This window comes from Adiantum capillus-veneris, chromosome 11 (genome assembly GCF_014529385.1).
Source record: "Adiantum capillus-veneris isolate H3 chromosome 11, ASM1452938v2, whole genome shotgun sequence".
In the NCBI taxonomy this organism is placed as follows: Eukaryota; Viridiplantae; Streptophyta; class Polypodiopsida; order Polypodiales; family Pteridaceae; genus Adiantum; species Adiantum capillus-veneris.
This window is the reverse complement of record NC_140941.1, coordinates 91,755,300-91,778,215: the sequence shown is the minus strand read 5'-3', so window position 1 is coordinate 91,778,215 and position 22,916 is coordinate 91,755,300. Positions and strand designations below refer to the sequence as shown.

General features: G+C 45.5%; 1 pseudogene across 1 annotated transcript; it reads left to right on the top strand.

Moving 5' to 3' along the window:
• The first annotated feature begins 20,381 nt into the window (after positions 1-20,381).
• Positions 20,382-22,710, top strand: LOC147447648 (flavonoid 3',5'-hydroxylase-like; annotated as a pseudogene). Its single transcript, XR_015189629.1, has 2 exons — positions 20,382-21,400; positions 21,835-22,710. The product of XR_015189629.1 is annotated as a flavonoid 3',5'-hydroxylase-like (transcript).
• The last annotated feature ends 206 nt before the right edge of the window (positions 22,711-22,916 follow it).

The following is a 22,916-nucleotide window of genomic DNA, read 5'->3' as shown; positions in this document are numbered from 1 at the left end:
CGAGAGAATTTCAAGTTTGCCCTTATTTTGATATGTCTTTGAAGAGAATCGAGAAATTCAGAAGTTTTAGTATAAATAATGGCAAAACCTTCAATTTTTGACCTAAAAATCGAGAGAATTTTAAATTTGTCCTTATTTTCTTCGATTAGGGAAAATGTATTTTTGAAGTGTTGCCCCCCCCCCCCCCCCCCCCCCCCGCCCCCCCCCCCCCCCCCCCCCCCCCCCCTCTCTTTCGCTACTCCTCTCTCTTACCTCTCTCTAAGCCTCCTATCTCTCTCCACCCTCTCATGCAAGCTTTCCACAAGAACAGACTCTACCTTTTTTATCTGCTCTGGAAACCTGGCACCGGCTTCCCCTTTGGCACACTGGCTCACTTCAACAAGAGGTTTATCCTTCTTGACAAGCTCGTCCATCACTGGCACATGCACACCATGAACTGGAAATTTCCAAGGAACGTAATCAATTGTTGACCTTACCTCAACAGGCTTTGCATATTGCATATTTGGCACTGCCTTTGATTGAACCATAGAATACTCAGCTAGCCTCCCAATAGGCAAATAATGTGCAGGCTTCAGCAAACCCAGCTCCAATTTCTGCTTCACATTTCTACTCTTCATCTTGGCCAAATACACCATGTCTTCATAGGTATCAGAATCGTCTTCCACCTTATATCTGATCCTCGGATGCAAGCACTCAAGAAACTTCGGCAACTTCAAAAATTGATTTCCTTTCACCCCAGTGGCAACCTCTAACTGTTTCCAACATGCTTCAAACTACTCAAGAAAAACACAAAAATCCTTATATAAGTCTTGGGATACCGCTTTTAGCTTTGGACCTGCCTCTGTCGCGGTGATCATTTCTCGAAACCTTCCCAGAAACTGCCTTTGCAATTCCTTCCATGAACTTCAACCATCAGCCTTCAAATCATCGTACCAAATCTTTGCACATCCGTGCATCAGCAAAGTGGAGCTTTTTCACATCCGTCAACATACACATCGATAGCATCCACATCCGTCACATCCGTCAACATACGCATCGATAACATCCACAATTCAAAATTTGCTAACCAATCTTCAGGGTCTTCAACACCTCTAAATATGGGGCCAAAGCTCGGCTCCATCATCTCTGCTATCTTTCAACTCAACCACTAGATATTTTGACCACTCGCCGACTGCTTATCAACCTTCAAACACAACTTTTAACTTTCAAACTGGAGCATCAACGCTCCTCCGTGGGGGCACCAGAAGATGGATGGGGGGGAAGGGGAACACACCTGGAAGCCAAACACTTTGCCTCTCTATAGTCTAGGATAATCATTACACCATGATCCACTAGAGTTCACCTTCAAAACTCACACTATCGACAGCATTCCACACCGATCTGGCCCGTTTACGACCGTGCCGCAACACAGCCCACTTTCTCTTTCTCCCTCACACATATAGAGGTCTGGGGAGGTACACACATCTCCAACGCCGGCACCAAATTGACGAAACGGAGCAAAGAGAAGAAGGGGAAAAAAGGGAGGAAACGACACCAAAAATTGATAGGATCTGCTTCAATTATGACAAAAAACATCACCTACACCATCACCAAAACCTGCTACAAGAGCTCTGTCGATTCGACATCGACCAACACAAGAAAAACTTCGACTGTCAATGGTCTCGCTTCCGTGTGGCCCTCCTCATTGAGAGGAACCCGAAAAAACCCCACAAGTCGACTTCACAAGCTTCTTCTGAAGCTCCACACTCGAACTCTGTCTCCTTCAACTCCTAAAGGCCGAGAGCTCACCTCGCCTTGAGCAAAACCCGCCTCCGGGCGCCAAAATTGGCCTCTTCTTTCTCCTCCCTCCTCCCTCCTTCGAAAGGAGCTAGTTCCAAAAATCCAAAACATTGGCCCCCCTTGGGTGTGGGAGCCTCTCTCCCTTTAGCAACCCGCACACCTCTATTTTCGGCCTCCTTTTTGCATGTGATCTCCCACCTTTTCTTATTTCGGCTTGGTTTGGCTTGCTGCCCAAGTTACCAACGCAGGGCCTCTCTAAGCGGGGCACCGACGGCGCCATTGGTGCTCCCGAGTTTGCCTTCAAAAGTGTTATGCCCTCATGGGCATGGGAATCAACCCCCAACGGGGTGCCACATCATCATCACCGGTCAACGCACGCCGCCCAGGGCCACACAAGCCACTGCACTACGCCCTACCATCACCTCTCACGGCCGTGAGCAGTGCCTGCGCGCCACCCACTACTCCCACGGGCCCTAGCGCCATAGCCCAGTGAGCTCCCCAAGCTCACTCCCTTTCGATACAAGGGGGGGTTTCCCCTACGGCACATATAGCCCTCCTCGACCGTCTCACACTTGCTATGTGGGTTGAGCCCGGTGACACGTGGCAGCTCCAAACGGCTTGCCTCCCCTAGCCTCCAAAATTTCCAAAAACACCCCCTTCAAAAACTTCAAAACCTTCTCTTTCTTGCCCTTTTTGTTCTGCCTGCCAGTTGTGGCTCAGTGGCTTGCTCATTGATTCGTAAACTCCCACCGGGAGAAATGTTTTTCCGGCTTCAACCCTCTTTGCACTCTCTCCACTTTGGTTGTCCGATGGTCCCGAACGACACACATCAAAACCGGCAAGAAACCCCAAATACCATACTGCTAACAATTGTCGGCAATCTTCAACTTCAACATTTGACTGAACTACGCCAGCATTTGACTGAACTACTCAACATTTACCATACTATTTGACATGTAGTCACTTCCAGTGGCCTCCTCACATTGCATACTTGACAACCAAATCTGAGTGAGACTCCAAAATCATCAAATGACACACTTCCTAAGGCAGCCAAGTGGGCATCAACCTAGTCCCCGACAAAAATTCAATTGGGCATAACTCGCAATCCATAACTCCGATCTGCAATCTGAAAAGACAGGTATGCTCCATAAATTGAGCACTACACGTTCATACACTAATATCCTCTTGGACCACATGTCTCCAGTTGCCCCATCCGACAAGAATCTGCAACACATCATACCTTCAAACTCCAATATCTTGGGCTCCGTAGCTCTGTTTGATGAGTCGTCTGGACCTGCTCCTTCAACACTTCAAGCTCTACATTTCTTGTCCAAAAAACATCACTTTGATCACCCTTCATCAGCCTCCCTACCAAGCCCTACCTGGAGCCTTTTTGGCCTAAAAAACCACATAAAGCATACATCTTCGCTGCTACTTGCCTGCACAAGTTCTTCCCATCTGCTCTAGCCCTTTGCCATGCATCTATAAGCATACACATCACTGACTATGCCCTCTTCTATGATCGACACACTTTGGCTGCACCATCATTGCCCAACCCTCTTGTTGAACATTCATGTTCAACCACAAAGCATCGTTGGTCTCCTACCTGCTGCAAAAACTGGCGAACACTACTAGCAAACCAAACAACCACCACATGTATAAGGCCCCAATCCTGCCACCTATTGCCAACCTCAAGTGGGTTGTCCCACCCCCTAAATCACACACCTTCCGCCTGGATCAAAAACCTAGCACATACTTTTTACACCCAGCTGTAGCACCCTCCAATAGTGCTTCACGCATGTCCGCAACCATCCATGCACACAGAATGCTCAGAGCTCCTTAGCATTTTTTCTCGCTTTTGCCAGTCGTATCAACATACCTAGCTTGGCAAGCATACCACTTATACCAACCAATGCACTTGGCACTTCAATCATTAGGAAAAATATGGACTCTCCTTGGGCCTTTTTGATTAGTGAAGGCTTAAGGGAGAACCAATGAGAAGGCTCTTGGGATATCACCTAGAGGGGGAGGAATGGTAACGGTGCAGCCTAATTGTCTCCCTCTTCAATGCTTGGTTCTTAGAGAGAGGTGGGAGGTAGGCTGGGAGGGGGGGGGTAAATAGGAGGAGAGAGGTGTCATAAAAGAGGGAGGGACCCCCCAAAAAAAAACGCGCATGCTTAAAAACCCAAAAAATTGAAAATTTTTCAAAAGTTCCAAAGTTGACCCATTTGCCTCCAAAACTGTCCCAAAACATAAACTAACTTAAAAAAGTCAAATTTTCCCCCCAAAATCCACTTTTCTCTCTCTCCCTCATTACTTTTCTCTCCCACACTCTCCCTCTTCTCCCTCCTCCCATTCTCTCTCTACAGTCAAGGCAGCCATAGCCAAAAGCTTTCCACCACTCTCTTCCTCTCTCTCCATAGCTCCCCCTTCTCTCACACCTCCATCAACCCTCTACAGTCCCACACTCCATAGCCCACAGCTCCACTATCCTCTCTAACTCTCTACCTCTCACTCCTCTCTTTCTCTATCTCCACTGTCAAAGCCACCATAGGCAGCTCACCTCACCCTCCCCTCAGCTCCTCATTCTCTCTCCACAGTACTCAACTCTTTCAAATCCCTTCCTAAGCCCAACTTCCCAAGCATGTCCACGCATAGACGGCCCAAACCAGAGATAGAGGAGATTGTGTTGCACAACACAAAAGACTCACAGGGGGTATGGATCCCACAAGTGTTCAAGAAGGGTGCATGGATCTACATGCAACCGTCACGTGCTGGACCTCATCGCGTACGGTGTCGAGGCGTATTGGAACGTCCTTGGAAGGGCCGGCTATTGACATTCAAAGAAACAAAGTCCGGAATGGTGGCCATCGTGCAACACGTCTACAGTGCAGCTGAGCTCCACCTCAAGAGAGCTTCTACTCAATTTGCACCTCATTGTAAGTTTTCATGGTTTAGCTATCCCATGCATATGTCATGTTTACGTTTATGTGATCATTATGTTTAACTAAGGACATTTGTAAAGATGCTTTTCCATCCAGCTTAGTTGAGGAGCAGCCGCTTGAGTGCCTCTCAGGCACGTTCATGGTTGTGCATGCTCACATTGAGGAGCTTATGTTTCCTAATGTTTCATCGACAAAACTTACCAAGCAGCGAATATTCATGTACTCCCACAAGTACGTGGTGCCGAAGTCAAGCCAAAGCTATGGTAGGTTAGAAGCCGTGGAGACACCCTCATTGCAGAGTGCAGAATGGCCAACTCCAGACCATTGGGCTTTGCTTTCTTTCAAGCGCAAGGTGCTGCAAGATTTCCAAGGGTCCCTAAAGTTTGGTAAGGCAACCAGATCGGTGGGTCTCAGTTTGCATTGTCTCATTCATTTGTTTGTGCATGCATTCCGCTCTCTACCGATTGTGTAACATTTAATGGCCTAAAATCTTATTTGTAGCGGAAATTAGCATGAACATAGTGGGCATTTCATTAGAATAGATTCCTAATGAGAATTACAAGAGTGCTTGGGTGGAGAGAGCAACAAAAAGCATAACACCTAGTTAGATAGCATCGACAATACTTTCAAAAGAGAGAGCAATTAAGCTATTGACAACAGTTGAGGACCGGATTTGCATGGAGCCGGTCCCCCCTCCAAAAGGCTTTGTATTATGGTTTCTCCCATCAAGAGAGACATTGTACAATACAATTCTTTGTGTTCCTTCAAGACTAGCTAGTGCAATGAAGATGGAAGCTTCATACACCAAGCAAAACACTTAATCAAACACAACTTGAATTATCCCCGTTCTCAGACCCAAGACCTCACACACCTTCGAAGATGGTGAGAGCTAGCAGGGTATGAGAGTAGATTGAGAGGAAAAAGAAGTATCTTACGAGAAAGAAGTACATCTCCTCACATAATCACTCATATTACATAGCTTAGCTTAGTAATTAGCTTGGTAGAGAAGATGAGCATGCATTGAAGCTTGGCTCTTGGTTGGATTTGCATCCACATGCCAAGAGAGTGTTGATGTAGGCTTCTATCTCACAAGCTTGGAGTAGGTGATGAGCTCTCCATTAAAGCTTGGGAGGAGATAGAGTATTTTCCCTTCACACATGGTCAAGTGTGAGAGTGTGTGTGTTCATGCCAAGCAAAAATCAGCCCCCCCCCTCTCTTGGGCGAGCCCTAGCTGCTAAATTAGTCTGGCTTTTGCCTCATTGGACCTCCCCAGGTCAAGCCAATAGGGATTAAGCAGCATAAGTGATAGCCTTCTGACATGTGTCCCCCTTTCCCCTTTTGTGAGAGCTTTAGATAATTAAATAATTAAACTAAACTCTCATTGGACCCCTTTGCCTCCTGGCCAATAGGAATCAGGCAAGCCATGGGGCTCCTGAATGCTCATTGGACCCCTTGGGAGACTGCCCAATAGTCTTCTAGGACACTTAATTCTTATTGGTTTCTTTTATTAAATGTTTTTAAATTAATTAAACTAGATTTACTCTAGCCTAATTCTCATTGGTCCACTTCAAGGGTCTTCCAATAGGAATTGGGCACACCTTGTGGGCATCTGGCCTAGGGAGCTGACATGTGTCCCTCATTCCCTTTGTGTAAAGGGAGCCTGTGTGTGTGTGTGTGTGGCTTTCTCTCTCATCCCCTAGCTTTGGGGCTCGCCCCCTCCCATGTAGGGATGTAGAAAGACTTTTTGGGCACACACTAAGCATCCAATTTTCCCTAAGGTTGACCTTTGGACACAACCTTTGAATTTTGGAACCTTAGCATTTTGGAAGTCTTAATGGGCTGAACCTTAGGGTCTTTTTAGCCCATTGTTTCACATGGCTCTTTTGCAGATGGCCCCCCCTTTGGATCCCTATTTTCCCTCCTTTGGATCCCTACTGTGGCCGGTCTGCTAACTTAACCAATATTCTAACTTTTTCTCCCTTGGCACTTCCCCACATTAAATGATCAGTTTAATATGAGAAAATCATTGAGGAGAATTAGATATGGATTATTATGACATTACCTCTCTCTTGAAATCATAGTCGTCCTCGACTATGGTGTAGAGAAGATAAAGCATATGTATGAGTCCTTTTCTTAGCGGGTAGAGGATCCCTATGTTACCCTACGACATCATTCCATAATGGATGACTAGTCCATTTGGCGTTTGAGAGCCTGAGGCTGCCGCAAGCATGTCTGCACATTAGTCCTATCAGTCTTCCATAGTAGAGTGATAAGCTCTACTTGGTGTTCGGGAGACGTCGTCTCCGCAAACTTGATCTAAGCATGCATACTACTTCATTTTTGTGCACAAATAAAGAAAAAGAGAGTCTTATAAGACAAAAAAATTTTGTTCATTTTTAACATTTTGTACATTTGCTTACTCTTGGGAAGCATTGTAAGCATTGACAAGGTTTAGGTTATCCTTTAATTGTATGCCTTGCATCCATCTAGCATCTTCAAAAGGATAATTCTTAAACTTAATAAGATATCGTCGGATAGTCTTACCGCCTCTTAATACCTTGTCTTCATGTCGGAGAATGGACTCGGGCTGCAGCACCTCCTCGTGGTCCTCGATCTCCGGTGGGTCTTCAATAGTTGGTTCTTGAGGTGGCTCTCCTTTGTAAGGCTTTAAGAGGCTCACATGAAAAGCATTGTGTATGAGCCAATGATTGGGCAACTTAAGTTGATAGGCCATCTCATTGATTGGCCTAAGAATCTGGAAGGGACCATAGTACCTTTTTGCTAGTTTAGCATAGTACTTTTGGTGGCCCGTAGGATTCTTGCCCGTCGTGTGCCTTAATCGAGCCTTGGGAAACTTTAACAAGACCCAATCGTTTTCTTTAAAGGCTTGGGCTCTTCTGTGCTTGTCAGCAGCAGCCTTTTGCCTTTGCTGTGAGATAGAGATAGCATCCTTAATCTTTTGGAAAGATTCTTGTAGGTCTCGGCTATACTCATCTGCAGCGAAGATCTTCCCATGTACCTTAAGTAGCAAGGGACTTTTTGATCTTCCCTCAATTACCTCGAAAGGTGCTTTTCCTGTAGAAGTATGTACAGTGTTATTGTAAGCATACTCTACTAAGGGTAAGTACTTCTCCCATTGGGATCTTTGATCTACTTCCGTTACATAGGCTTTTAGTAGATCGAGAATAGTTAGGTTAGCTATTTCACTTTGGCCATCAGTTTGTGGATGATAGGCCGAAGAGAAGTTTAGCCTTGTTCCTAAATTCTCAAAGAGACCCTTCCAGAAATTACTGGTCATTCTAGGATCTCTATCCGACACTATGGACATTGGCAAGCCATGGTACTTGAAAATTTGTGAAATGAAGAGGGTTGCCATTTGATGGGCTTTGATAGTCTTTTTGACAGGTATAAAATGAGCTTGTTTACTAAACCTGTCTACTATCGTCCATATTCCCGTATTCCCATGGATAGACTTAGGCAATCCAAAGATAAAATCCATGGATATGCTCTCCCACGGTGAATTAGGGATTGGCAAGGGTTGAAGCAATCCAAGTTGCTTCCCTCTATCAAATTTTGTCTTTTGACATACCACACATTTGGAAACATACTCATGTATGTTCACTTTCATGGTAGGCCAATAGAAATATGTTTCAATTCCCTTTAGGGTAGACTGAATCCCTCTATGCCCCGCATATGGGGGAGCATGAGATTCATACATTACTTTCTCACGTAGTGAGTTAGTAACGCATAGTCTATTGCCATAGAGAAGATAACCATCTTGTAAAGTAAATGGTTCTTCTTTCTTCCCTAATGCAAGGGCTGAAATCACATCTCTAAAATCGGGATCAATAGCATACTCATCTATCATTAAAGATAGATCATTGTGAGTTGCTATGGAAACCGCATTCACTCTCGGTCGTCTTGAGAGTGCATCGGCTACTTGATTATGCTTGCCAGCAATGTGAGCAATATGAAAATGAAATTGCGAAAGGAAATTTGCCCACCTCATTTGTTTGTCGGAGAGCTTGGTCTGCGTCATGAAGTACTTAAGACTTTGGTGATCCGTTCGCAGAATGAAAGGAGTCCCCAATAAATAGTGCTTCCATGAGTCTAAGGCATGTAGAACTGCAAGGAGTTCTTTTTCGTATATGCCTAGAGCTTGCTCAACAGGGTCGAGCCTTCGACTCTCATAGCCTATGGCGTGCCCTTCTTGGAGCAAAACAGCCCCAAGGCAATCACCACAAGCATCACATTGGACCTCAAATGGTTTTGAGAGATCCGGTAGTGTAAGCACAGGTTGAGAGATAAGCTTTTCTTTAAGCTTTTCGAAAGCATTGTTCTCCTTAGCAGACCACGTATACCTAACATTTTTCTTTGTTAGGTCATGTAATGGTCCCGCAATTTGTGAGAACTTTTCTATGAAGCGTCTATAGTATGCACACATACCTATAAAGCTTCTTAGTTCATGAAGATTCCTTGGTTTAGGCCATCCTTTTATTACCTCTAACTTGGATGGATCCATTTGGATTCCATCTTGAGAGATAATGTGACCTAAATATTGAATCTCTTGCAAGAAAAATTCACTTTTCTTTCGATTAACATAAAGTTTATTCTCTCTTAAAACTTGAAATATTACCTGGAGGTGTTGCTTGTGTTCCTCTAATGAATTAGAGTAGATGATAATATCATCAAAGAACACTCCAGTGAAGGTTCGATGAGGTCTGAACAGCTTCTCCATCAAGCGGTTAAATGTGGCTGGTGCATTAGTCAAGCCAAAAGGCATGACAATGTATTCGTAAAGACCAAATGTAGTACGAAATGCGGTCTTTACAATGTCTTGATCAACTATCCTTATTTGATGATAGCCACTTTTTAGGTCAATCCTACTGAAGTAGGTCGATCCTTGTAGCTTATCAAATAGGTCTTCTACCCGTGGAACGGGAAACCTATTCTTGATAGTGATCCTATTTAGTGCTCTATAGTCGACACACATACGATATGTGCCGTCTTTCTTTTGCACTAATAGCACAGGTGAGCAAAATGGAGATGAGCTAGGCCTAACCATGCCCTTCTCAATTAACTCATGCACTTGCCGCATAATCTCCTCTTGTTGAGCTTGAGAAACTCTATAAGGAGGTTTGTTAGGCGGTGAACTTCCTGGAAGAAGTTCAATTGCATGGTCGTCATTACCTCGTTTAGGAGGTAGCTCACAAGGGATGTCGTCAATAAAGACATCTTGAAACCCCTTGAGAAAATTGGATAACTCTAATTCCTTTTGGTTGCTTTTATTTTCTTTTGCTAAAGCATTAGGTTCATTTTGAGAATCTTTAACAAAAATCATGTACACGGAAATAGAGCTCTTTATTGACTTGTTGAAAGCTGGTGTATGTACAATGGGAATGGTGTTACCCATCTCCCTAGCATCTATATACATGTCCTTTTCCCTGAACTTAAAGGAGATTCTCCTTTCAGGAAATTTAACATGGGCAGCCAGACGGTCAAACCATGGTGCCCCTAGGATTACATCCTCATGCTTGAGAGGAGAGATAAAGAAGTCCTCTTTGTCCACATAGCCTTGGACATGAAGCCTCAATTTCCCGATTAAGGGAGTGACTGAAGCTTCTTGCCCCTTGAAGGCACTGTCTGCGGGTAGGATATCTCCCATCTCGTAGGATTGTATGCCTAGCTTGGTGGCTAACTCCATAGATATGAAATTGTGAGTAGAACCAGGGTCAAAGAGAATAAAAGCATCATGTTCTCTTACCTTTCCCCAAGCATGGCATAGAGGAGATCCTTTGTGGTGAGTTTGGTGAATCTCCTCCTCTTGGATTTCAACCAAAGAAGCTCTAGGAGGATCTTGGCGGTTGTTCTTTTGGGGACAAGCGCGGTACGCATGCCCTTGTTCGCCGCACTTGAAACACCGGTTATCTTTACGATAACGCTCAAGCTCTTCAGGAGAGAGTTTATTCTTTCCTTTGTAAACTCCCTTCTCTTTAGCTTTGTTGGAATTGCCCTTAGGAGACTTTTGGACATTGTCCTTCCCCTTAGGCTCATTGGAACCTTTGTTTTCCGGGGGTTTATTATTTCTTTTACCCCCCGTTTGGAAATTGATTCGCGAGGCCACCATAGTATGGTGTATTACCGCCGATATGGTACGTGGCCTTTGGGAGTTGACATACTCCGCCATTTCTTCGGTTAAGCCCGCACAAAATTGTTGCTTTTGCTCTCCAAAATCCAACTTTTTGAAGACAGTGGCTTTGAGTTGTAGGTCCCAAAACTTGTCTACATATTTGTGGATGGATTCATTGGGAGAGAGCTTTAAGCTTCGCCATTCGGTGAGTACTTTGTCTTTGGCATCGGTGGCCAAAAACTGCTTCATAATGGAAGCTCTTAAAGCCTTCCATGTTCGTGGAGCTTCACCGTTGGCTCGTAGGCTAGACCACCATTGTCTGGCGGACTTTTGAAAGTGCATAGCTACATGGCGTAGCTTAGAGGACTCCGTGAAGCCCTCATCTCCAAACGCCGCATCGAATTGCTGGATAAAGGCCAAAACTTTGTCTGTAGCACCGAAGGTGCCATCATAGGTAAGGAAAGAGATGCTCTTCCCTCCCTCTTTGAATTTCTTCAGCTTGGACGACCTCTTCCATGCGGCATAGGATTTCCTATGGCCTCTTCTTTTTGATGGTTCAAAAGTTGCACCATCACTTTCTTCAGAAGATGAAGAATTTGAAGAAGGTGGAGAAGAGGGTGACCTCTTTCTCGCCTTTTTCTTGTCTTGATCTTTGTCGTCTTCACCATAGCTTTCATAAGAGGAAGAGGATGAAGAAGATGGAGAAGAGGGTGTCCTCTTTCTCGCCTTTTTCTTCTCTTGCTTTTTATCATCCCTCTTTGAATTATGGCGTGGAGAAGAGTGTGATGGTCTTCTCCGCTTTGGTGGTGATGGAGAGCGTTTAGCCCGCCGTCTTCGTGGAGCCATCTCCGCCGAGGTGGCGGGAGACTCGCTTCTTTCTCGTTCCTTCGGTGGAGGCTCTTGAGTTCTCCTTTGGGAAGGAGATGCATCATCAAGAAGTAAGTTCTTGAGCCCTTCATATGGATTCTCTTCTTCTTCCCGAATCGGAGAGAGACCTCTTTTGGTAGTCTCACAAGGAGGCTTCCTAGGTGTTCTCTCGTCATGGTGATGAGCTTGGAGAATCCCGTGAGCACGGAGCTGCCGTTGCACTTCACTTTGGAGAGATGGATTGCCCATGGCTTGTTGAAGCCTAGAAACAAGATAATTAACAAGCATTGAAGCATCATTAGTAGCTTGCTCATGAGCAAAATCAAAGTTATCAACATTAATTTCACTCTCTTTACTATTGTCAGCCATTCTAACAACTTTTAGGTGTAAACTTTTTAGGTGTACTTTGGCACTTCAAGCCCTAGTTGCTACTCCTCTTTACCCCTTTAGAAAAAGCACTCAAGCTACTGTACCCGCGGCTCGAATACCATTAATTGCAAGGAATAGAAGAGAGGGTCTTTCGACACCAAAACAGCACCGGCTCCTGTCAAGCTTCTAATAGCTCAATAGTGGTTAAGCCGTAGGCAAGCCCCGTAGGACTCCACTATTAAGACCATAGCTCTCGACGGTGATGCCCCGTTAACTGCACAAAGGCAGGCGCACTGCAAGGCTGAAAAATCCCTATTCTACTTACTCACAGGCAATTAATAATACCAACCATTTGTAGCTAGCTTGAGGACCTCCCTTCTTGAGCAAGAAAAGAGAAACCTTGAGCTCTGATACCAATGTAACATTTAATGGCCTAAAATCTTATTTGTAGCGGAAATTAGCATGAACATAGTGGGCATTTCATTAGAATAGATTCCTAATGAGAATTACAAGAGTGCTTGGGTGGAGAGAGCAACAAAAAGCATAACACCTAGTTAGATAGCATCGACAATACTTTCAAAAGAGAGAGCAATTAAGCTATTGACAACAGTTGAGGACCGGATTTGCATGGAGCCGGTCCCCCCTCCAAAAGGCTTTGTATTATGGTTTCTCCCATCAAGAGAGACATTGTACAATACAATTCTTTGTGTTCCTTCAAGACTAGCTAGTGCAATGAAGATGGAAGCTTCATACACCAAGCAAAACACTTAATCAAACACAACTTGAATTATCCCCGTTCTCAGACCCAAGACCTCACACACCTTCGAAGATGGTGAGAGCTAGCAGGGTATGAGAGTAGATTGAGAGGAAAAAGAAGTATCTTACGAGAAAGAAGTACATCTCCTCACATAATCACTCATATTAGCATAGCTTAGCTTAGTAATTAGCTTGGTAGAGAAGATGAGCATGCATTGAAGCTTGGCTCTTGGTTGGATTTGCATCCACATGCCAAGAGAGTGTTGATGTAGGCTTCTATCTCACAAGCTTGGAGTAGGTGATGAGCTCTCCATTAAAGCTTGGGAGGAGATAGAGTATTTTCCCTTCACACATGGTCAAGTGTGAGAGTGTGTGTGTTCATGCCAAGCAAAAATCAGCCCCCCCCTCTCTTGGGCGAGCCCTAGCTGCTAAATTAGTCTGGCTTTTGCCTCATTGGACCTCCCCAGGTCAAGCCAATAGGGATTAAGCAGCATAAGTGATAGCCTTCTGACATGTGTCCCCCTTTCCCCTTTTGTGAGAGCTTTAGATAATTAAATAATTAAACTAAACTCTCATTGGACCCCTTTGCCTCCTGGCCAATAGGAATCAGGCAAGCCATGGGGCTCCTGAATGCTCATTGGACCCCTTGGGAGACTGCCCAATAGTCTTCTAGGACACTTAATTCTTATTGGTTTCTTTTATTAAATGTTTTTAAATTAATTAAACTAGATTTACTCTAGCCTAATTCTCATTGGTCCACTTCAAGGGTCTTCCAATAGGAATTGGGCACACCTTGTGGGCATCTGGCCTAGGGAGCTGACATGTGTCCCTCATTCCCTTTGTGTAAAGGGAGCCTGTGTGTGTGTGTGTGGCTTTCTCTCTCATCCCCTAGCTTTGGGGCTCGCCCCCTCCCATGTAGGGATGTAGAAAGACTTTTTGGGCACACACTAAGCATCCAATTTTCCCTAAGGTTGACCTTTGGACACAACCTTTGAATTTTGGAACCTTAGCATTTTGGAAGTCTTAATGGGCTGAACCTTAGGGTCTTTTTAGCCCATTGTTTCACATGGCTCTTTTGCAGATGGCCCCCCCTTTGGATCCCTATTTTCCCTCCTTTGGATCCCTACTGTGGCCGGTCTGCTAACTTAACCAATATTCTAACTTTTTCTCCCTTGGCACTTCCCCACATTAAATGATCAGTTTAATATGAGAAAATCATTTAGGAGAATTAGATATTGATTATTATGACAGATTGTACAAACACCAACAATGTTTGTTTGCAAAGAAGTTGACATAGATGCAATGGACACCATTCTAGGTGTCAATTGGGGCTATGTTGACGGTTTGCATGATGGTGACCGTTATAAGTGCAATGTGTCCCCCACACAGCTTTGCCTTCGGTATTTGAAAGCAAGGTGCACCTTGTATGCACGGTTTAGCTATGAGAGGTGGATGCACAAACGTGGCAAATGGATACCCTTGCAGCTAACAGCCGAAGAGATTCAATCCTTTGAAATTCGTGTCCGCATGCCCAATAACGAGGTGGAGGTGGTTGCAGTGAATCCGCATTGGACTCTTGCCAATCTTCGGGAACACTTTGTCATAATGGGATTCGAGGATGTCGGTAATGCAAGTTTCAAACTAGAACAACACAAGGTCTGCTTTGTGCTTCCTTAGCTACCTTTTCTTATTTTCTGTGGGTTTTTGTATTTTGATTGCCCATTTTTGGTTGTATAGATTGGAAGGCGGATGGAGGCCACTATGCTTGTTTACAAAGATTGGGCTACAGACGAAATCATCTTTTCTAAGTGAATTGGCTTGTAACTTTAATCGTTTATATATTGGATATTTTATTAAAGATTTTGAAAAGTTTTAAGGTGTTGTACTTGAGTTTTAAGGTGGTGTAAATTTATTTTTTAAATCCATCTTTTTTATTTTTTTCGAGATAGAATATGTCTATATAAGGAGGACCACCTCCTCATTTCACCATTTTCATCCCAGCATTGCAGAGAGACCTAGCATACCCAATCACGCAAAGAGAAGACATGGCTGCTACTAGTGCTTTAGATGCATTCCTTACTGAGGTTGGGAATGCAAATCGCCCTGAGCTTCAAGCATTTTTCACAGCCCAACCCGATTTGGAAACCACCTTGACCCTCCACTCTCAATCTCTTGAGCACATTACTTCATACATTTCCACATGCATGGGGAGATTCATTGTTGAGTTACCAAACCGACCAGGGCAATGGGTCCCTGAAGGCTGGTTGTTTTGACATGCGAGTGTCCACAAGTTGTTTTTGTTTCATGCTTGGCAGTTCATGTATATCATGGTTGAGCAAGAAGCAACCTACTGTGGCCACCTCGAGTTGTGAGGCTGAGTACAGGGCAGTCTTCACAGCTACGGTTGAGTGTGTTTATTGGTCAGATGCCTTATGGCTGATTTGGGTGTTGGACAGGACACTGCCAACACTATCTACACTGACAGTCAGAGCGCATTGGAAGTTGCGAGGAACCCAGTTTTTCATGCTCGCACAAAGCACATTGAGGTGCATTACCACCATGTCAGGGAGAGGCTCTCAACAGGAGAGATCAGCTTGGCTTATGTGCCAACACAGGACAACCTTTCAGATCTTTTCACAAAGGCATTATCTCGTGAAAAGCTTGAAGCTTTCTGCAAAGCTTTGAGCTTACTCTCCTTTCTGGATTGATCATGTCCTCAGGGCATGACACTTCCCTTTACTCATGTGCCAGCTCTCGTTCACTGCATCACTCCAGGGGGGATTTGTTACCATATACATGTGGTAGTGATGTGTGTGAACACACTAGGACCTCCGAGGCATTTTTCCCTCTTTAGGAGGTTTTTTCCCCCGTGCATTGTATATACGCCCATCACTCTAGGGCTATCTATCTTTCCATTTCACACTAAGTAACACACTCTCTATTGTGTTCCTTGAGCTTCCTTCGTCTTCTCCAAGATGTGTGTGTTTCTCTGCAACCCTAATTCCAACATAACTACTCTGCTAACTACTTTGCTGACTACTAACTGACAGTGAAGCTACCTACTATGCTAATTGATTACTCATTCACTAGATAACACACTAACTACTAACTGTGCAAATTTAAAAAAACTGTGTAAAAGCAGACATTGACAGAAAACAAGCTATTCACTAACTATGTAAAGACTGTGTGCAAGCAGACATTGACAGAAAACACTCATTCACTAGCTAACACACTAACTACTAACTGTGCAAAAGATTATGTGCAAGCAGACATTGACAGAAAACAGAGATTATGCAGGAAATAAAAACTTGAAGAAAATAACTTCTTCTTCTTCCTCTTCCTTCCTAACACAAACACTCATAGAAGAAGCACAAAGTGCCTCTTGAGCTTAGTGTAGGGCGATTCCCCGGCAACGATGCCAAAAATGTGGGCTTCTGTCGTACTATCAAAGCAAGGGCCTTGCCTAACACTGTGTGCGAGCCACAGATGGCTCCAAGCACGCAACTAGCCTAAACTAGTAAGCTCAAAGATGACGATGGTGTGTCACTCACCTCTCTACGCTTGTTGTCGTGGAGGACTCCTCACCACAAAGAAGAGGGAGCCGTCGTTGTGCCGCGCTGAACTGCCTCATCGCCCGTCGTGCCACCGCAATGCTCGATCACCACTCTCTCTCTCTCTCTCTCTCTCTCTCTCTCTCTCTCTCTCTCTCTCTCTCTCTCTCTCTCTCTCTCTCTCTCAAGCACACTCACACACACTAGTACACAAAGGAGACGGAGAAGGAGATGGAGCAAGAGAACTCTTCTTGCATTGCACAAATGAGAGAATGAGGTATTTTAGGTTTAGATTGACTTTTATATGGGCTTGCTCGTTCACATTTGGGCACCCACACTTAGCCAATCTTACCCAAACATTATAGGTCCCAGTTTTAGAGTGCGCCTCTCATCGGCGATCACTCTTAACCATTTCTACCTGACCGACAAGCCAAGGAAATAATGTAATACACTACTAGCGGGTCCGACAAGCCCGGCCCATGGCTACATAAAAGGTGGTCGCTTGGTGGTAAGAATAAGTCCGGTGTTGATAGTACAAGGGAGAGCCTTATGAAGGAGGGATTCCTCCCAAACAGCCAGGAGGAAGGGGGAGGTCAACTCTTTGAATTGCTGAAAGAATTCGGAGGGAAGACCATCAAGGCTCGTAGTTTTATTGGGTTTGAGGTTCTCTATAGCCTGGTAGATGTCGAAGATAGATAAAGGAGCTTCAGCTATTGCTGCCTCTTTTGCTAGAATGACCTTAGACCTGCAAGAGAGGGTTTCAATACGAGCTTCCATTGCATCTCCAAAGAGAGATTCAGGCAATAGAGTGTTCCAATATGACTTCCTCTTGATGTCTAAGAAGGCTCCGAAGGGTAGTAATGAGCAATTGAAATTCATCCGGGGGGGTGCTGCTTCTAGCTTAGCTAATTCATCATGAATGTTATCTCTCTTCTTCTTTCGGATAAGGGTAACCTCTTTTCTGAAGAGGATGATTTTTTGTTGGGTTGCCTGAATAGCTCTACTCTAGGCCCTAGAAGGAGACCGGGGAGTTGCAAAGGCTTGTGTCCAGATGAGGGAGACAACCTCTTGAACAATAGGTAATTTAAACAAGGAGGGATCGGTGTGGAACCATCTATTCCTGACCTTGGAGGCCTTGTTGTCCAATGTGAGCACTACTGGGTAGTGGTCCGAGATACATGTAATATATTTAGGTTTGACTTTAACCCTAGAAAAGGAATTGGCTACCGAGACTTCTAGATAGCACCGATCCAAACGAGCCTTCCTGGCCAACTCCCCTTTGCTACAGTTCTGCCAAGTAAATTCTCATGCATTTCCTGCATCCTAAAGTTGGTGATCTGACTTGAGTGCATCCCAGGCTTCTTTTTCCGCTCCCCTCACTGTTATGCCTCCGGAGAGGAACCTGTCTTCTAGAGATTCAACCATATTGAAGTCGCCTAAAATGATAAGAGGTTCTTGGAGGTCGACTAGAGACTGCCAGATCTTAGTGTGGTTTGACATGGACCCGCCTGCATACACACCAACCAATCTAGCGTTGTAAGGGTAGGGAAGAAGGACTGAACACCAATTGTGCCCTGACATCGCGAGTAAGTTACTATTCCTGTACCCCTCAAGGATACCAAGTACACAGCCTCCAGAGCCGTGGGGATATGAGTCCTGCAGCCAAAGGTGATTCTTAGAAACCATCTCTAGAGCTCGGACCAGTTCAGGGCCTGAGGTTTTAACCTCCTAAAGGATTATACAATCAATTGGATTATTTATAATCCAGGAAGCTATGAGTTTGACTTTGAGTGTGTCTGACATGCCCTTGACATTCCATGAAACAACTTTCATTTAGTAACTCGCTTGTTTTTGTTATGGCTTGATTGCCGAGGGGGTGTCTGAGCCACATTGGCATGATTCCTCTTATTGTCTTTGAGCACCTCCATGGGAGAAGGGCCATTTGGAAGAGGAACCAACACTAACTCATTTACTGTTCTATTTATTCAAATCGGGGAGAGCTTGGGTATCCATGTCATTGACTTCATCCTCAAGTCGAGAATCCACTACAGGAGCCTGGGGTTGGGTAGGGGGGATGAATTCCTATGAGTCTTCTTAGTCAAAATCCACAAAGTCCTGAATACTGGCTAGAACAGCGAATCTATTCGATGTCTTGCCTTTCGGATCATTTCTCCTGACATTATTAGGCTTGGAGGAGGCCCGGTTAGGGCGAGTTTTGGATGAGTTAGGAGTATTCTCAGTCCGGGGAGCGCCTGAGTGTTGAGGAAAAGGGTCAGTAGGGGCTTGGGGGTTTTTAACCGGGGTAGTGGGAGGAGCCTTGAGGGGTCAAGATCTCACAAAGTGACCTCTTTTGCCGCATAAGAAGCACATGTCGAGGAGGTATTTATATTCCACAGGTTGATCAAAGGTTTCCCCATCGTCAATGAGAATCTCGATGTGGCAGAAGGGAGATTGTCAGGGTTGGAGATGTCCATCTCCACTAGAACTTGAGGGTGCCAAGCTCGATTGTAAAAATCCTGTCTAGGTCGGCCACCCAAGACCTTGCCCAGTTGGCTTGCTATAGGGCTAAGATGGCTGTACAGATGCAGGGGAAGGTTGGTGAACTCAACCCAAATCAGGTAGTTTCTAGCAGCCGAAGTCTTTGGGTTGAAAGATTTGTTCCATCTGAACAAACACAGAGGTGAGTTACGGATAACCCACTGCCCGTAACTCAAGGCTTGGAATGCCATGGTCTGTTCTCTGAAAACGAACAGAAAATGATTCTTAGGAAGGCATTGAATGGACTCCACTTCGATGCCACACGCATACCATTGTTGCTTTACCCATGCTTTCAGCATGTCTACAGGAGGGCGCGGGCCAGCTAGCAGACCCACTAGGGCTCTTCTTTCCCCTTTTCGACTTTCCTGACTTGAGAGGACGACAAAATAACCGAAGTCTTACCTTCAGTAGTTTGTCCTTTGCCAGCCTGAGGATGTCCTTGGCAGTTTCCGCGTTGAACCTCGGGGGGGGGGGGGGGGGGGGGGGGGGGGGGGGGAGGGGTAGGCTTTTTCCTGTAGTTGCTCCAGTAGGCTCTTGATCTCCTCTTGGTGGGATTCCATGAGTTCCATTGGAGCGAGCTCTGGTTTGCAGGAGTTGCTGTCTATCAGCGAGGGCCTGCAGGAGTTTCTCTGCTAGCTCTGGGGGTAAAATATTAGAGATGAGCGGGTCTGAACTTGATAGGACTTGGGGGGGACCTACTAGCACCAGCTGGCCAGAAGGGACATTGAGGAGAAGGAGAGAAGTTATGTGAGGTAGAGGGTTCGCACTGTCCCACGCATTTGACGTGGCCACTTGCGGTTGAGGGAAAGGGTGCTGGGGTAATGTAGAGTGAACATCCTGCCTTGTGGGCAGGGTAGGCACGTAGAGCTGAGCTCGCTAAGCCATCACTCAACTCAGACTTAGAGCGTGGCCACGCGAGGCTTAGTTACTCGTAAGCCTGGCGGACTTCTAACAGGAGTGTAGAACGGAGACCGGGAGCAGCAGGTATAGAGAGGGAGAGCCGGGCGCAGGCAAGAGAGAGAAACTCAGAGCGAGGCTGTGGCGACCGGGCAACGTTTTGCAACTATGCCTAGTTAGCCTACAAAGCCGGTGGACGCATCTAAAAAGCTGCCTCACGTCTGACAACTTACGTGGTTGCAACCTCTCAACTTCCTAACCTCCCAAATCACACGACCCACTCCCCCTTTATTTTCTTTATTTCAAAATTAAGCTGCGCGTGACCATAGCCTCAGCTAAATCGTAACCCCTAACTTTTTTGCTCTTCTAATACAAATTCACCGCGTTCGTGGTTTTAAAAATAATAATTAAAAAATGAAGCTTAGTTATTCGTTCAAATAACTAATAACTAAGCCACGCGTACCATAGATCGGACGGCTTGGATCATTTATTGGTCCTGGAGTGGACCAGGACCGTTAATCCCTGTTGAGCGGATGAACAGAGGAATCCGCTACACGGGCGAGCTACTTCCTCTTGTTCCTTCATTGCAGCTTCGCGAACAGGTTAGGCCCAGTGGTAGTAGGGTGAAGAGGACTCACGAGTGAGAACCGCTTACCTATGCAGAGCGGCGCCTTGGGAGAAGCATGGAGTTGCCGGCGTCAGATTTGCTGATGCTCGTCCTACTGACAATCGTCGCTGGTGTGTGCGTGATGGTAGCGGTGTGCGCAATTGGAAGGAGGCGAAAGTTGCCCCCAGGACCTCTTGCGCTGCCTATTATTGGGCATCTCCACTTGGTGGGCAAGAGACCGCATCGCTCCTTCTGCGACCTCAGCAAGAGGTATGGACCCCTCATGTATCTGAGGCTGGGCTCCGTCCCCATCGTCGTTGCTTCCACACCGGAGATGGCCCGGGAGATCTTGCAAAGGCACGACAAGGACTTCTCCTCCCGTTTTCGAACTGCTGCTTGCGAGGCCATCTATGGCCCATCTACAAGCTTCACATTTTCCGACACTGGGCCCTACGTTAAGTTTCTGCGGCAGCTGTGCACCACTGAGCTCTTCAGCGCCAAGCGGATGGCCAGCTTCGAACCCATCCGAATGCAGGAAGCGCGCGCTCTTTTACGATCCCTCGTAGCCGACAGCAAGATTAACAGTACAAAGCCTATCTCTGTGAGACCCAAGCTGCAAATTGCCACCAGTAACATCATCTGCAGAATGGTGCTGGGCGAGGCGTCACCAGAAATTGTTCCGGTGCTGCTGGACGTGATAGAAGCCCTCGGCGCTTTCAATTTGGGTGACTTCATCCCTCTCCTCAGGTGGATGGACTGGCAAGGCTGCGTGAAGCATAGCAAGCTGGTGGCTGGCCCCAGAATGAAGGCCGCCTTTCAAGCTATTATTGACGGCAGGCGAGAGCAAAGACGGGGAATACACGATCCCCCTAAGGATCTTCTGGACATTCTGCTGTCGGCATCTGTAAGTTGCCCTCAAAACATACAGATGAGTGATGAGCATATCAAGGCAGTGCTTCAGGTATTCCCGTTATTTCTTCCTGTTTTTTCTTGTTGCTCGAGATTACATAGATGATTAAGAACGTCAGGCAGATTAGGGGGGAATAAATCAGCAGATCCAATTGTATGTAGATAAATATTTTATGCATATACATACGTATACACAAACATAAATATTTATGTATATTATGGTGTAGGGGAAGGACCTCTAGTTCCTTTTTCCCGTGATGATGGTGATCCAATGGGGAGCCGACATTGTGGGGAAAGGACACTGAAGCTCCTTTCCCGGCCTGTATGTATGGTTAGTAGTTTAGGTTGAACGATGGGGTCCTTGTGAGCTGAGGAAGATAATTGCTATTGAGCCCTGGACGACTCAATCGTTATTTACCTATGAAATAATTGTTGTAATGTTGTTCATGGTTATGCTTTAATCGTAACTACGTTTCTCTCTTATAGGAAGTATTTGGAGGAGGGAGTGACACATCTGCACTATTGATAGAGTGGGCACTTGCAGAGTTGCTGGCAAACCCAACCAAGATGAAGACCCTACAAGAAGAGCTGGAAAGTGTAGTTGGAAGGGCACGCATGGTTCAAGAGTCGGACATCCCGAACATGCCCTATTTGATGGCAGTGCAAGGAGACCATGAGATTACACCCAATCATAACATTTCTCATACCACGTAAGTCAACTCAGCCATGCCAAATTGCTGGCTATGACATACCTGCAAATACGCAAGCTTATGTGAACACGTGGGTGATAGGCCGCGACCCTAAGGTCTGGGAAAGACCGCTCACGTTTTTGCCTGAGAGATTCTTATGTGACCATAGTCATATAGATGTGCGTGGCCAAAATTTTGAGCTCCTCCCCTTCGGCTCTGGCAGGAGAGGGTGCCTTGGATGGTCCTTGGGCCTTCTCAATGTGCAAAACATTCTTGCAAGCTTGGTTCAAGCTTTCGATTGGAGTGCTGATGAACATGAGCTAGATATGTCTGAAAAACTTTCCCCGCTCATGACCAAGATGAAGCCCTTGCATGCAAGCATAAGACTCAAGTTATCCGAATCTCTCTTCCATGATAATGGCGACTCCAATCCTAGAGCTTAAGCAAGTTACATGCCCTCATTCACACTTGTATCACTTTTGAGCCCAAGTTCACAGGTATTGCCTTCAATTATGTTGAACATTTGGCCCTTTGTTGTGAGTGTTTTGTATGTATGATCAATGGTGTTTGGGGTGGAGTTTCTGGTTCCCTCAAGCCCCACTGGACTACTATGTATCTCTCTTTTTTGTGTTAGCATAGAAAGAAGTAATTTGGTGTGCTCCTTTGATCACTACACATGTTCCATGCTTTGCTTTTTGTAATACACAACATTTGGCGTAGATGTTGAGCAAAGCAATGCCAAGCCCAACACCTTGTTTCAACAGTCCCTTACTAATAGCCCAAGTCATCCATTCTCCCAATTGAGATCAAATTATGAGTCAAGATTGGTAGATGACAGACACAAAAATGATGTCATTTGCCATAACCCATCAATGTCAC